Here is a 17,323-nt window from a genome sequence, read left to right as displayed (position 1 = left end):
TCCTCATCCTTAAGAATGTTGTGTACTTGTGATCAACTTCCACATAACTTGTTGTAATCTGCAAATCTGATAATACTGGAGGATTCTGTTCTATATCATTTGAAAGTAGTGTAAACATGGCATATAAAACAGATTCCTGCAGATTTTTCCACTTAATCCCTTCAGCTGGACATCTGGAATCCTCAATGATGAAGCAATGAATACCATCTTATATTTGACAAGATCAATCCAAAGGCATCTGCTAAATCTCAGCTCCTCCTCAATATTAACTGAGCACAGTTACCAAGTCACAGTGACATCAAAAGAAAGGTTAAAATATTTGTTTACCAATAACTCGGAGCGAACTCAAAATCAAACAAAAGTTCTATCCAATGGTTCACTCTTCTAATTTCATGGGAGAATTCAACTACATGTATGCTGTTCTTCGGCCATCTACAAGGAATTAAGTGGTTCAATCCAATCAAATAACAACAACAATAACAACTTGTATTTATATAGCGTCTTTAACGCAGTAAACCGTCCCAAGGAGCTTCACAGGAGCGTTAGCAAACAAAATTTGACATTGAGCCACATAAGGAGATATTAGGGCAGAGGACCAAAAGCTTGGTAAAAGAAACACGTTTTAAGAACATAAGGACATAAGTAATAGGAGCAGGAGTAGGCCATATGGCCCCTCGAGCCTGCTCCGCCATTCAATAAGATCATGGCTGAACTTTTACATCAACTACACTTTCCTGCCCTATCCCTAATTACCTTCATTCCATTAGTGTCCAAAAATATATCAATCTCAGTCTTGAATATACTCAATGACTGAGCCTCCACAGCCCTCTGGGGTAGAGAATTTCAAAGATTCACAACCCCCTGAGTGAAGAAATTTCTCCTCATCTCGTCCTAAATGGCCGAGCCCTTATCCTGAGACAATGACTCCAAGTTCTAAACTCTCCAGCCAGGGTAAACAGCCTCTCAGCATCTACCCTGTCAAGCCTTCTAAAAGTTTTATACATTTCAATGAGATCACCTCTCATTCTTCTAAACACCAGAGAATTTAGGCCCATTCTACTCAATCTGCCCGCATAGGACAACTTTCTCATCCCAGGCCTCAATCTATTGAACCTTCGTTGCACCCTCTCAAAGGCAACTATATCCTGGTTACTGTACTCCAGGCGTGGTCTCACCAAACACCCTTTATAGAAACACAGAAACATAGAAGATAGGAGCAGGAATAGGCCATTCGGCCACTCGAGCCTGCTCTGCCATTTAATGACATCATGGCTGATCATCCAAATTCAGTACCCTGTCCCAGCTTTCTCCCCATATCCCTTGATCCCTTTAGCCATAAGAAATATATCTAACTCCATCTTGAATATATTTAATGAATTGGCCTCAACTGCCTTTTGTGGTAGAGAATTCCACAGGTTCACCACTCTCTGGGTGAAGAAATTCCTCCTCATCTCTGTCCTAAATGGCTTACCCCTTATCTTTAGATTGTGACCCCTGGTTCTTGTTGTGTATGTACCTTTAAGAGAATAACTGGTCTCAGACTGCAGTACCGGCAGTGACCACCCCTGTATAAAAGGCGCCAGTGAGCCTCTGTTGTTTTCAGTTCACTATTGACTTCCATCAGTAAAGACTTGTTTTGTTCAACTCCTGCTGTCCGTGTCTCAATCATTCACGGACGTAATACTGGCGAAGAGGATGGGATACGAACCTACCGACAGTCTGCACCACCTCCTGGGATCCATTCCTACAGCGAAGTCAGCAGAGGTTGAGGCCAGAAAGAAAAGAAAGTAAGAGGCAGTAGAAACGGGCGTCGACCGTGGGCATCCGCCCCTGTGTTAGCGGAGTTGAAGATTGCTGGAGAAGCTGTCGGAAGCGGGGCCTGGTTCCTGTCGATGGTGCTTCAGCTAATCGGGCTGGTGGCAGGTAGTGCACTGATCCTTCCTGGGCTGCGGCGGTCGCGAACTCGAGCGGGTGGTTTGCAACGGGGCCGAGCAGCGTTGTCGGGAAGAGGAGAGAGAGAGGGTGGAGCACACAGGGCGTGGCCAGTGCTACGAAGCAGGGCTGCGTATAGACCCGAGAAGAGGGAGGCAAGAGTCCCACAGGGTTGTTCCACGACGGGAAAATAATAAAAAAAGAAATATTAAACGCGCAAGAAACCGCGAGGAGCTGCAGGTTGCAACGGGAACCGCGGAAAGCAGCGCTAGCAACAGCGGGGAAGAAGGCAAAGCGCGGGAGGCGCCATTTTGTTAAATCGGGGAAGAAGGCAAAGCGCGGGAGGCGCCATTTTAGATTTGCAAGATGCCGAAGACTGGCTGTATCACTGCTTTTGATAATACAATAGAGGACTGGACCACGTATGTGGAAAGACTCGAGGTATATTTCGAGGCAAACGAAATAGCTGAGGAGAAAAAGGCATCGATATTGCTAAACTTAATGGGTGCTAGAACGTACGGCCTATTGTGGGACCTGATTACTCCAGCCAAACCGAAGGCGAAGAGTTTTAACGAAATTGTTGCTGTCCTACAGGAACACCTAAACCCTGCACCGCTGTTGATAGCAGAAAGATTTAAATTCCACAGGAGAACTCAGCATAAAGATGAGAGCAATGCTGAGTACCTTACGGAACTACGCAAGCTATCAGTTCGGAGCAGGACTGGCAGATACCCTACGGGACAAATTTGTCTGTGGACTCCTCAGTGAAGGAACACAGAAGAAGTTACTCTCAGAGAAAGAGCTGATGCTAGATAAGGCTTTCAGCGTGGCAGTATTGTATGAAGCAGCAGCCAGGGGAGCTGCAGAAATTCAACAAAAACCACAGGAATACGGCACCCACGAAATGACACGGGGATTTGCAAAATGTTATCGCTGCGGCAGAACTAACCATCACCAGAAGGACTGCTGGTCCAAAGACAAAATATGCAGGCAATGCGGGAAGATGGGACACATTGTACGAGTTTGCAGGTCTGGGAAGAAGACCAGCGACAACAAAAAGGCTACTAAGGAACCGTACAAGAAAGTACAAAAGATGACGGACAGTAGTTCCGAAGACCAGATGAGCGATAGTGATTCCGGGAACAGGAGACTAAGCTGTCTCAAACTTCACAATGTAATCGCAAAAGAGGATCACCGAGCCATTTGGGTCACCCTCACGATAGCAGGGTCCCAAGTTAAAATGGAATTGGATACAGGATCAGCGCTAACCGTCATGAATCGACGAGACTACGAGCGGCTATTTTCACACATACCCTTGAGAGAGACATCCATCGTCTTGACGACGTATACGGGGCAAAAAGTATACCCCAGAGGAAAAATAAGGGTGCCTGTCGAATACAACGGCAAGAAAATACGGAAATTGTATCTCTACATACTGCCAAATAGTGGACCACCGTTATTGGGATGGGAATGGATCAGGAAGATAAACTTAGATTGGCACTCCATTCATGCAATGACGGTGGACGGTAAAAAAGATGAAGACGTCACTCCTGGACGATTGTCAACAATCTTAGCTAACGCCAAAGAGGTATTTCAACAAGAACTGGGCACGCTTAAAGGCGTAACCGCCTCGATAAAAATAGAAGAGAATGCAGCTCCCAAGCTTTTCAAAGCAAGACCGGTACCATATGCAATTCGCCCAGCCGTCGAGGCAGAGCTGGAGAATCTGGAGAAGGCAGGCGTGTTGTCTAAGGTCGACTGGAGCGAGTGGGCGACACCCATCATCCCTGTCATGAAGAAAATGTTAAGCAATAAGTCCGGGGAGCCAAGGAAGATTTGAATCTGTGGGGATTTCAAGGTGACGGTGAACTCAGTCCTTCACACAGTACAATATCCTCTTCCAAGGATAGAAGACATCTTCGCCTCACTGTCTGGAGGGAAGCGTTTTACAAAAATTGACCTAGCACAAGCATATTTGCAGATGGAGGTTGAAGAGTCCTCTAGGAAGTATCTCACGATAAACACTCACAAAGGTCTTTACCAGTATCATCGATTGGTATTCGGAGTAGCATCGGCTCCGGCGATATGGCAAAGAGCGATGGCACAAGTCCTGCAAGGGATTCCGGGGACTCAGTGTTACTTGGACGACATCCCTGTGACAGGTGAAGATGACAGTAAACACCTTAACAATCTAGAACAGGTGCTCACTAGACTACGGGAACATGGGCTGCGAGCCAACCGCCCCAAGTGCGAGTTTTATAAGAAACAGATATCGTATTGTGGCCACGTGATTGATGAAGAGGGGTTACATAAGTCCCCTGACAAAATTGAAGCGGTTGTTAAGGCCCCAGCGCGTGAAAATGTGTCGCAACTGAGGTCATTCCTCGGATTGGTGAATTACTACCATAAGTTTTTGCCGAATTTGTCGACAATTCTGCACCCACTGAACGCCCTGCTACGAACGGGAGTAGCATGGGAATAGAGCAATGATTGTAAGCGGGCTTTTCAGAAGAGTAAGGACTTAATCACTTCAAGGGAAGTATTGGCTCACTACAACCCAGCACTGCCGATCAGTCTGGCGTGTGATGCGTCTCCCTACGGCATTGGGGTGGTACTGTCACATAAATTCCTTGATGGTTTAGAGAGGCCGATAGCTTTTGCGTCACGCTCGTTAACTTCTGCCGAGCGTAACTATGCCCAGATTGACAGAGAGGCCCTCAGCTTAGTGTGGGGGGTGAAGAAGTTCAATCACTACCTGCACGGTCAAAAATTTACTCTACTAACCGATCATCAACCTCTTGTCTCCATTTTCAACCCTCAGAAGGGCGTACCGATAATGACAGCACAACGGCTGCAGAGGTGGTCCCTTTTCCTAGGGGCACACCAATAAGACATTGAGTACAAAGGAACTAAACAGCATGGGAATGCTGATGGATTGTCACGCCTACCGTTGCCGACGGTGGAAGAAGAAGACCTTGCAGTGGATCCAATGGAGTTATTCCACTCGACCATAGTCGAATGTCTCCCTGTGACGAATGCAAACATAGAAAAGGAAACACGTAATGACCCGACACTATCACGAGTCTATGATTTAACGGTGAAGGGATGGCCAGCGCATGGCGAACCACTGCTGCCAGCATTCTTGCCGAGAAGAGAACAGCTGTCAGTGTGCAGAGGAACCTTGATGTGTGGATCCAGAGTAGTAATTCCACCTAAGTTGACGGATAGAGTGCTCAATGAGCTTCATGAGGGTCATCTGGGTGGGGTAAAAATGAAGAACTTAGCCAGAGCGTTTGTGTGGTGGCCGGGAATCGATAGAGAAATCGAAGAGATGACCAAGAGCTGTGCAGGATGCCAGAAGGTCCAAAACGCCCCACCACAAGCTGCTCTGCATCCATGGGAGTGGCCCTCATCTCCATGGCAAAGGGTGCACATTGATTTTGCTGGTCCCTTCATGGACTCGATGTTTTGAATTGCGGTGGATGCACATTCAAAGTGGCCAGAGGTAATAAAAATGTCCTCAACCACCACAGAAAAAACTATCACAGTTTTACGAACCATATTCGCCAGGAATGGGCTGCCTGAACAGATTTGCTCTGACAATGGACCACAGTTTGTGTCTGAAGAGTTCCGGAGGTTCTTAAAGAACAATGGTGTTAAGCATTACACATCTGCCCCATATCATCCAGCCACTAATGGATTGGCCGAGAGGTTTGTCCAAACATTCAAGAAGGCTATCAAGGCAATGTGTAATGAAGATATACCCCTACAACACAAGGTGGACAATTTCTTGTTTGCCTACCGGAATGCGACACATGCGGTTACCAACCAAACTCCAGCCATGATGTTCTTCAATCGAAGACTACGATGCCGCTTGGATTTGGTTAAGCCAAACGTCCGAAGAGATGTGGAGAACAGACAGTTTCAGAATATGAATGAAAGGCCGACCAGGAGTTTTAAGATAGGTCAACCAGTTTTGGCCCGGGACTACCGCACTGAGAAATGGTAGCCAGGAACGATTTGTACACGGCAAGGACCTCTCATGTATACCGTGGACATTGGAGAGAGCATTGTAAGACGCCATGCTGACCAGATTCTAGAGTCACTGGAAAATGTCAACTCCACACCACGATCTGATACACCTGGTAATGAAATCGACGTACCAATTGCAGCTACCGCAGAACCGGTAATATTGGAAGCAGATGAACCAAACAACGACATTGATCCCGACTCAACATTGCCAGAAGAACCTGATACCCCAAAGAGGCGTTATCCAGACAGAATCAGGAAGCCTCCTCAAAGACTGAACTTATAATTGCTTAAACTTAACCAATGTATCTAGCAACAGTAATTGTGATTGTAATTCATTATCATTAGTTGTTAAATGAATGTTATGTACTGTTTATCTACAAGGGGAGGAATTGTTGTGTATGTACCTTTAAGAGAATAACTGGTCTCAGACTGCAGTACCGGCAGTGACCACCCGTGTATAAAAGGCGCTAGTGAGCCTCTGTTGTTTTCAGTTTCACTATTGACTTCCATCAGTAAAGACTTGTTTTGTTCAACTCCTGCTCTCCGTGTCTCAATCATTCACGGACGTAATAGTTCTGGACTCCCCTGCCATCGGGAACATCCTTCCAGCATCTAGTCTGTCTAGTCCTGATAGAATTTTATAAGTTTCAATGAGATCCCCTCTCATTCTTCTAAACTCCAGCGTATATAAGCCCAATTGATCCAATCTCTCCTCATACGTCATTCCTGCCATCCCAGGTATCAGTCTGGTGAATCTATGCGGCACTCCCTCCATGGCAAGAACATCCTTCCTCAAATAAGGCAACCAAAACTGCACACAATACTCAAGGTGTGGTCTCACCAAGGCCCTGTACAACTGGAGCAAGACATCCTTTCTCCTGTACTCAAATCCTCTCGCTATGAAGGCCAACATACCATTTGCCTTCTTAACCGCCTGCTGCACCTGCATGCTTACCTTCAGCGACAGGTGCACAAGGACACACAGGTCTCGTTGCACTTCCCCTTCTCCCAATCTATTGCCATTCAGATAATGATCTGCCTTCCTGTTTTTGCCACCAAAGTGGATAACCTCGCATTTATCCACATTATACTGCATCTGCCATGCGTCTGCCCAATCACCCAACCTGTCCAAATCATACTGGAGTTTCTCGGAATCCTTTTCATAGCACACATGCCCAGCCAGCTTTGTGTCGTCTGCAAACTTGGAGATATTACATCTAGATCCCTCGTCTAGATCATTAATGTATATTGTGAATAGCTGGGGTCCTAGCACCGATCCCTGCGGTACCCCACTAGTCATTGCCTGCCACTTGGAAAAAGACCCGTTTATTCCAACTCTTTGCTTCCTGTATGCCAACCAGTTCTCTATTCAAGTCAGTACCTTAACCCCAATCCCATGTGCTTTAACTTTACATGCTAATCTCTTATGCGGGAACTTATCGAAAGCCTTCTGAAAGTCCAAATGCACCACATCCACTGCTTCTCCCTTATCTATTGTACCAGTTACATCCTCAAAAAATTCCAGATTAGTCAAGTACAATTTACCTTTTGTAATCCATGTTGACTTTGTCCGATCCTGTCACTGTTTTCCAAGTGCTCTGCTATTACATCTTTTATAATGGACTGTAACATTTTCCCCACTACCGATGTCAGGCTTACCGGTCTATAATTCCCCGTTTTCTCTCTACCACCTTTTTTGAATAGTGGGGTTACATTAGCTACCCTCCAATCCATGGGAACTGTTCCCGAGTCTATAGAATTCTGGAAGGTGACGAGCAATGCATCTACTATTTCTAGGGCCACTTCCTTAAGTACCCTAGGATTTAGATTATCAGGCCCTGGGGATTTATCGGCCTTCGATACCGTCAATTTCCCTAACACCATTTCCCTACAAATACTGATTTCATTCAGTTCCTCCCTCTCATTAGAACCTATGTTCCCCGACATCTCTGGGAGTTTATTTGTGTCCTCCTTTTTTAAGACAGAACCAAAGTGTGTATTTAATTGGTCAGCCATTTCTTTGTTCCCCATTATAAATTCCCCTCATTCTGATTGCAAGGGACCTACGCTTGGCTTCACCAACCTTTTTCTCTTCACATATCTATAGAAGCTTTTACAGTCAGTTTTTATGTTCCCTGAAAGCTTACTCTCATACTCTATTTTCCCCTCTTAATTAATCCCTTTGTCCTCCTTTGCTGAATCCTAAACGGCTCCCAATCCTCAGGTTTGCTGCTTTTTCTGTTCAATTTATATGTCCTCTCCTTGGATCTTATGCTATCCCTAATTTCCCTTGTTAGCCACGGTTGAGTCACCTTCTTTGTTTTATTTTTATGCCAAACAGGGATGAACAAATTCTGTAGTTCATCCATGCGATCTTTAAATATTTGCCATTGCCTATCCTCCGTCAAACCTTTAAGTAACATTCCCCAATTCATCCTAGCCAACTTGCGCCTCATACCATTGCAGTTTCCTTTATTTAAATTCAGGACACCTGTCTCTGAGTCAAATACTTCATTCTCCATCTTAATGAAGAATTCTTTCATATTATGATCGCTCCGCCCCAAGGGGCCTCACACAACAAGATTGCTAATTAATCCTTTCTCATTACATAATACCCAGTCTAAGATGGCCTGATCTCTAGTTGGTTCCTCGACATATTGGTCCAGGAAACCATCCCGTATACACTCCACGAATTTCTCCTCCACAGTATTGTTACTGATTTGGTTAGCCCAATCTATATGTAGATTAAAGTCACCCATGATAACTGCTGTGCCCTTATTGCATGCATCTCTAATTTCCCATTTAATGCCATCTCCAACCTCAGCATTACTGTTTGGGGGTCTGTATACAACTCCCACTAACATTTTCTGCCCCTTGGTATTTCTCAGCTCTACCCATACAGATTCCACATCATCAGAGCTAATATCCTTCCTTACTATTGTGTTAATCTCCTCTTTAACTAGCAATGCTACCCCACCTCCTTTTCCTTTTTGCCTGTCTTTCCTGAATATTGAATACCCCTGGATGTTGAATTCCCAGCCTTGGTCACCCTGGAGCCATGTCTCAGCAATCTCAATTATATCATATCCGTTTACATCTATTTGCACAGCTAATTCATCCACCTTATTATGAATGCTCCTTGCATTAAGACACAAAGCCTTCAGGCTTGTTTTTTTAATGCTCTTAGACCTTTTAGAATGATTATTTACTGTGGCCATGTTTGATTTAAACCCTTGATTTCTCTGAATACCACTTTTGCTTTTCTCCTTCCTGTCTTTTGCTTCTATCCTTGCTTCCCTTTCCTCTGTCTCCCTGCACAGTTTCCCAACCCCCTGCCATTTTAGTTTAAACCCTCCCGAACAGCACTAGCAAACACTCCCCCTAGGACATCGGTCCCGGCCCTGCCCAGGTGCAAATTGTCCAGTTTGTACTGGTCCCACCTCCCCCAGAACCGGTTCCAATGTCCCAGGAATTTGAATCCCTCCCCCTTGCACCATTCCTCTAGCCACGTATTCATCTGAAATATCCTTCTATTTCTACTCTGACTAGCACGTGGCACTGGTAGCAATCCTGAGATTACTACCTTTGAGTTCTTATTTTTTAAATTTACCTCCTAACTCTCTATATTCAGCTTTTAGGACCTCATCCCGGTTTTTACCTATATCGTTGGTACCTATGTGCACCACGACAACTGGCTGTTCACCCTCCCCCTCCAGAATGCCCTGCAGCCACTCTGAGACATCCTTGACCCTTTCACCAGGGAGGCAACATACCATCTTGGAGTCTCATTTGCGGCCGCAGAAACGCCTATCTATTCTCCTTACAATAGAATCCCCTATCACTATAGCTCTCCTGCTCTTTTTCCTCCTGTCCTATGCAGCAGAACCACCCATGGTGCCAGGAAGTTGGCTGCTGCTGCCTTCCCCGATAAGCCATCTCCCTCAACAATATCCAAATTGGTATATCTGTTTGAGAGGGGGATGGCCACAGGGGACCCCTGCACTACCTGCCTACACCTACTACTCTGTGTGGTGGTCACCCATTCCCTTCCTGCCTGTGCAGCCTTTACCTGCGGTGTGACCAACTCCCTAAACGTGCTATCCACGATGTCCTCAGCATCGCGAATGCTCCAGTATGTATCCATTCGCAGCTCCAGTGCTGTAATGTGGCCTGTCAGTAGCTGCAGATGGATACACTTCCCGCACACATGGTCGTCAGGGACACAGGAAGTGTCCCTGATTTCCCACATAGCGCAGGAGGGGCATGCCACGGGCCGAGCTGTCCTGCCATGGCTTACCCTTTAATTAATTCAAATTAATTTAAATCAAATCAATACCACTAATTACACTACAATTAAATGATATACTCAAGGGCCCTTGGTTACTAGCACTCCCCGATACACAACAGGGACCTTAGCAATATAACCACAAAACTTAAGACCTTCTAAATTTTATAAACTATTAATCTTAACTGTCAAACTATAGAGTAGTATAAATACTCACCTGGCCGTACTCACCCAATCAGCTGCTTCCTCTTGCCCGCGTCACTTTTTGTATCGTGACATGGCTCCGGAACGCCGCCGCCGTTCTGTGAGATTGGTAAGCCTTGTACCGCCGCTCTCTCCACTCCCGACACTGGCCTCAATCAGCTCCCTCCCCTTGTGCCGACGTCACTTTTGACTTCTGACATCACTCTTTGAAAATTCTGCCGGTGCTGAGTTGGTACCACTGCCGCCCCCCCTCCCAGGTCCGCACTGCCGCCGCCGCTGCTGCTGCTGTGTGACCGACTTGCGCCTCGGGCTCTCTTTATTTTGCCGCCACCTCGCCGCCCCTCCCAGGCCGCACTGCCACCGCCTCTGCTGCTGCTGTGGGGCTTACCTGCGCCTTGGGCTCACTTTATCGCCGCCGCTGTCTCGCCGCTCCTCCCAGGTCCACACTGCCATCGCCGCTGCTGCTGTGACCTACCTGCACCCCGGGCCCTCTTTATATCGCCGCCGCCGTCTCGCCGCTCCTCCCAGGTCCGCACTGCTGCTGCCGCCGCTGCTGCTGTGGGGCCTACCTGCGCCTCGGGCTATCTTTATATCGCCGCCGCCGCCTCGCTGCTCCTCCCAGGTCCGCACTGCCGCCGCCAGTGCAGCAAGACTTCCTTACTCTTATACTCCACCCTCTTGCAATAAAGGCTAACATAACATTTGCCTTCCTAATTGCTTCCTGTACCTACATGTTAACTTTTTATAATTTGTGTACAAATTCTCTGAATACCAACATTTACTAAACTCTCACCTTTTAAAACATATTCTGCTGTTCCATTCTTGCCCAATCACTTAACCGGTCTGTATCCCTTTGCAGCCTCTTTGCATCCTCCTCACAGCTCACATTCCCACCTAGCTTTGTATTGTCAGCAAACTTGGATATATTACACTTGGTCCCTTCATCTAAGTCATTGATATAGATTGCAAATAGCTGAGGCCCAAGCACTGATCCTTGCAGCACTCCACTAGTTACACCCTGCCATCATGAGAATGGCCCGTTTATTCCTACTCTGTTTTCTGCTGGTTAACCAACCCTCACTCCATGTTAATATATTACCCCCAATCCCATGAGCCCTAATAAGAACATAAGAACATAAGAAATAGGAGCAGGAGTAGGCCAATCTGCTCCTCGAGCCTGCTCCACCATTCAATAAGATCATGGCTGATCTGATCCTAACCTCAAATCTTCTATCACTCTCCATCCCACCCGAACCCATGTGATCTCCCGGGAGAGGCGAAAAACCAGGTAAAAAACCCAATGGCCAATTTGGGAGAAAAAATCTGGGAAATTCCTCTCCGACCCATCTAGGCGATCGAAACTCGTCCAGGAGATCATTCTGTCCCTATATTTTCTACAGTATTTACCTTCTGTAAAGGCGATCTCCACCCCAGCCAGGAACAGGAATAAAACCATCTCCTGAAATCTAACACAGAATTAGAACACAAGAAGTAGGAGCAGAACCAGGCTACACAGCCCCTGGGCCCGCTCTACTACCCACAGGGCCATGACCATTCCGAACCTAGACTCATGTCCAATTTCCTGCCCGCTCCCCGTAACCCTTAATTCCCTTTACTTCTAGGAAGCTATCTATTTCTGTTTTAAATTTATTTAATGATGTAGCTGCCACAGCTTTCTGGGGCAGCAAATTCCACAAACCTACCACCCTCTGAGTGAAGAAGTTTCTCCTCATCTCAGTTTTGAAAGAGCAGCCCCTTATTCTAAGATTATGCCCCCTAGTTCTAGTTTCACCCATCATTGGGAACATCCTCACCACATCCACCCGATCAAGCCCCTTCACAATCTTATATGTTTCAATAAGATTGCCTCTCATTCTTCTCAACTCCAATGAGTAGAGTCCCAATCTACTCAACCTCTCCTCATATGACCACCCCCTCAACCCCAGGATTAACCGAGTGAACCTTCTTTGTACTGACTCGAGAGCAAGTATGTATTTTATTAAGTATGGACACCAAAACTGTATGCAGTATTCCAGGTGCGGTCTCACCAATACCTTGTATAACTGCAGCAATACCTCCCTGTTTTTATATTCTATCCCCCTAGCAATAAAAGCCAACATTCCATTGGCCTTCTTGATCACTTGCTGCACCTGCATACTAACTTTTTGAGTTTCGTGCAGCAGGACCCCCAGATCCCTTTGTACTACAGTACTTTCCAGTTTCTTGCCATTAAGATAATAACTTGCTCTATGATTTTTCCTGCCAAAGTGCATAACCTCACACTTTCCAGTATTGTATTCCATCTGCCAAATCTCTGCCCACTTACTTAGCCTGTCTATGTCACTTTGCAGGTTTTTTATGTCCTCCTCACTCACTACTTTCCCTCCCATCTTTGTATCATCTGCAAACTTTGATATGTTACACTCGGTCCCCTCCTCCAAATCGTTAATATAGATTGTAAAGAGTTGGGGACCCAGCACTGACCCCTGCGGAACACCACTAGTTACTGATTGCCAGTCTGAGAATGAACCATTTATCCCAACTCTCTGCTTTCTGTTAGAGAGCCAATTCTCCACCCACGCCAGAATATTCCCCCCAATCCTGTGATTTTTTATCTTAAGCAATAATCTTTTGTGTGGCACCTTGTCAAATGCCTTTTGGAAGTCTAAATACACTACGTCCACTGGTTCTCCTTTATCCACCCTGTATGTTACTTCCTCAAAGAACTCAAGCAAATTTGTCAAACATGACTTCCCCTTCATGAAACCATGCTGAGTTTGTCCTATTAAATTATGTTTATTCAAATGTCCCATTACTGTCTCCTTAATAATGGACTCTAACATTTTACCAACCACAGATGTTAGGCTAACAGGTCTATAGTTTCCAGCCTTCTGCCTACTACACTTTTTAAATAAGGGTGTTACATTAGCAGTTTTCCAATCTGCCGGGACCTTTGCTGAGTCCACGGATTTTGGAAAATTACTACCAATGCATCCACAATCCCTACCACCACTTCCCTCAAGACCCTAGGATGTAAGCCATCAGGTCCAGGGGATTTATCCGGCTTAAGTCCCATTATTTTACCAAGTACCACTTCCTTAGTGATTTTAATCGTATTTAGCTCCTCTCCCCCTAGAGCCCCCTGTTGTCCAGTGTTGGGATATTCTTAGTGTCCTCTACCGTAAAGACTGATACAAAATATTTGTTCAGCGCTTTTGCCATCTCCATGTTTCTCACCATTAATTTCCCAGTCTCATCCTCTAAGGGACCAACATTTACTTTAGCCACCCTTTTTCTTTTTATATAACTATAGAAACTTTTGTTATCCGTTTTTATATTTTTTGCTAATTCACTTTCATAATCTATCTTCCCTTTCTTAATAAATCTTTTAGTTCTTTTTTGCTGTCTTTTAAAGACTTCCCAATCTTCTATCCTCCCACTAGATTTGGCTACCTTATTTGCCTTTGTTTTTAGTCGGATACTATCCTTAATTACTTTACTTAGCCACGGATGGCTATCTTTTCTTTTACACCCTTTTTTCCTCAGTGGAATATATATTTTTTGGAAGTTGTAAAATAACTCCTTAAATGTACACCACTGATCATGTACCGTCTTACCCTTTAATCTTTTTTCCCAGTCCACTCTAATCAATTCTGCTCTCATACCTTCATAGTCTCGTTTATTCAAGCTCAGCACGCTTGTTTGAGATCCAACCTTCTCACCCTCTAATTGAATATGGAATTCAACCATGTTATGGTCACTCATTCCAAGGGGATCCTTTACTAGGACATTTTAAATTAATCCTGTCTCATTACACAGGACCAAATCTAAGGTTGCTTGCCCCCTGGTCGGTTCAGTTACATACTGCTCAAGAAACCCATCCCTAATACACTCAATGAACTCATCCTCAAGGCTGCTCTGCCCAATTTAATTTGTCCAGTTAATATGATAATTAAAATTCCCCATAATTATAGCTGTTCCCTTATTACAAGCCTCAACTATTTCCTGATTAATACTCCGTCCAACAGAGTTGCAACTGTTCGGAGGCCTATAGACTACGCCCACTAGTGTTTTTTTCCCCTTATTATTCCTTATCTCTACCCAAACTGTTTCACTATCCTGCTCCTTTGACCCAATATCATTTCTCTGTATTATAGTGATTCCTTCCTTTATTAACATAGCCACCCCACCTCCCCTCCCTTCCTGCCTGTCCTTCCTGATTGTTAAATAACCTGGTATGTTTAATTCCCAGTCATGGTCACCCTGCAGCCATGTTTCTGTCATGGCCACAAGATCATACCCATATGTAGTTATTTGTGCTGTTAACTCATTCATTTTGTTACGAATGCTACGTGCATTCAGATAAAGAACTTTGAAATATGTTTTGTGACACTTAGTTCCTGTTTTTTCCCCTTTTACTACTTTACCTTTTACTCCATACCTTCTGTCCCTTCCTGACATGTTCTGTTTTTTAATTTCCCCACTGCTACCTAAGTCTATGACCTTCTCCGTTGTCATTTCTGTTATTTGCTCTCTAGAAACCTCCCCCCACTAATTAGTTTAAAGCCCTCTCTACAGCCCTAGTTATATGATTCGCCAGGACTCTAGTCCCAGCACTGGCCAAGTGGAGTCCGTCCCAATGGAACAGCTCCCTCCTGTCCCAGTACTGGTGCCAGTGTCCCAAGAAGCAAAACCCATTTCTCCCACACCAGCCTTTGAGCCACACATTTAACTCTTTAATTTTATTTATCCTAGCCAAATTCACTTGTGGTTCAGGTAATAACCCAGAGATTATTACCCTTGAAGTTCTGTTTTTTAATTTGACCCCTAGCTGCTCATGCTCCTTTAACAGAACCTTCTTCCTTGTCCTTTCTACGTCGTTTGTACCAACATGGACCACGACAACTGGATCCTCCCCCTCCCACTGCAAGTTTCTTTCCAGCCCAGAAGAGATGACCTTAACCCTGGCACCAGGCAGGCAACACAGCCTTCGGGACTCCCGCTCTTGACTGCAGAGAACCCTATCTATCCCCGTAATGATACTATCCCCTACCACTACAACATTTTTTACTCCCTCCACTTGAATGGCCCCCTGTACCACGGTGCTGTGGCCAGGTTGCTCATCCTCCCTGCAGTCCCCGCTCCTGCCCTCACAATCTTGTGTAACAAACTCTTGTGTGGCACCTTATCGAATGCCTTCTGAAAATCCAAATGTATTACATCCACTGGTTCCCCCTTATCTACCATGCTAGTTACACCCTGAAAAGATTTAATAGATTTGTCAAGCACAATTTCACTTTCATAAAATAATGCTGACTCTGCCTAATCATATTGTGATTACTGGAGGAGTGAAGAGATCTCTGAGGCTTGTAGGGCTGGGGAAGGTTACAGAGATTGGGAGGGGTGAGGCCATGGAGGGATTTGAAAACAAGGATGAGAATTTAAAACACAAGGCATTGCTGGACCAGGAGCTAATGTAGATCAGCGAGCACAGTGGTGATGGGTGAGCGGGACTTGGTGCGAGTCAGGATATGGGCAGCAGACTTTCGGATGAGCTCACGTTTATGGTGAGTGAAAGATGAGAGGCCAGCCAGGAAATTGTTGGAAAAGTCAAGTCTAGAGGCAACAAAGGCATGGATGAGGGTTTCAGCAGCAGATGAGCTCAGTCAGGGTCAGAGTCAGATGATTTTACAAAGTTGGAGCAGATATGTGGTCAGAAGCTCATCTCAGGGTCAAATAGGATGCCAAGGTTGCAAACGATCTGGTTCATCCTCAGACAGTGACCCGGGAGAGGGATGCAGTTTATGGCTAGGTAATGAAGTTTGTGGCAGGGACTGAATGCAATGGCTTCGGTCTTCCCAATATTTAGTTGGAGGAAATTTCTGCTCATCCAGTACTGGATGTTGGACAAGCAACATGACAAATCAGAGACATTCAAGAGGTCGAGAGAGGTGATGGTGAAGTGGAGCTGGGTGTCCTCAGTGTATATGTGGAACTCGACGTGTTTTCGTATAATGTCGCGGAGGGACAGCATGTAGATGAGAAATAGAAGGTGGCCAAGGATAGGTCCTTGGGGGACACCAGAGGTAACGGTGCGGGAGTGGGAAGAGAAGCCATTGCAGGTGATTCTCTGGCTATGACTGGACAGATTAGAATGGAACCAGTCAAGGGCAGTCCAACCCAGCTGGACGATGGAGGAGGGGTGTTGGAGGAGGATGGTGTGCTCAACCGTGTCAAAGGCTGCAGATAGGCCGAGAAGGATAGTTTACCACGGTCTCAGTCATATAGGAGGTCATTTGTGACTTTGATAAGGGCTGTTTCAGTACTGTGGCAGGGGCGGAAATCTGATTGGAGGGATTCAAACATGGAATTCCGGGAAAGATGGGCACGGATTTGGGAGGTGACAACATGTTCAAGGACTTTGGAGAGGAAAGGGAGGTTGGAGACCACTCGATGTGTACCCAATCCATACGTCAAATAAAGCTTTCCCTCCACTGGGCCCAGTACCCAAGACTGCAGCCTCATTACTCCCCATCGACCCAAATTATACCAAATAGAACCTTCCTTTTTATTGACCTTTGCAGTGTATGGTGCTGCTGTGCTCAGTAGTGCCACCCACTAATTAAACTATATGGGGTGTGTCTTGTACATCCTGAGTATAGAGTGTGCCTGCAACTTCCCAGCACATCCTGATGAGCTGGCCTCACATTATCTTACAAGGCTCGCTTCTTGGAGCGTAGGTATGGTTAGCACCTGAAGGGCCATCAGTGTCTGTGGAGCCATATTCCAGCACCTCCAGGAGAGTAGAGAGGATAACCGGCAGAGAGTAAAGCAAACAGCTACAAAACTTCTCCTTGTCGGTGGTTACTG

The sequence above is a fragment of the Somniosus microcephalus genome, chromosome 4 (assembly GCF_052327205.1).
Source record: "Somniosus microcephalus isolate GS21.2 chromosome 4, FLI_Smic_1.0, whole genome shotgun sequence".
Classification (NCBI taxonomy): Eukaryota; Metazoa; Chordata; class Chondrichthyes; order Squaliformes; family Somniosidae; genus Somniosus; species Somniosus microcephalus.
This window is presented reverse-complemented; position numbering follows the sequence as displayed.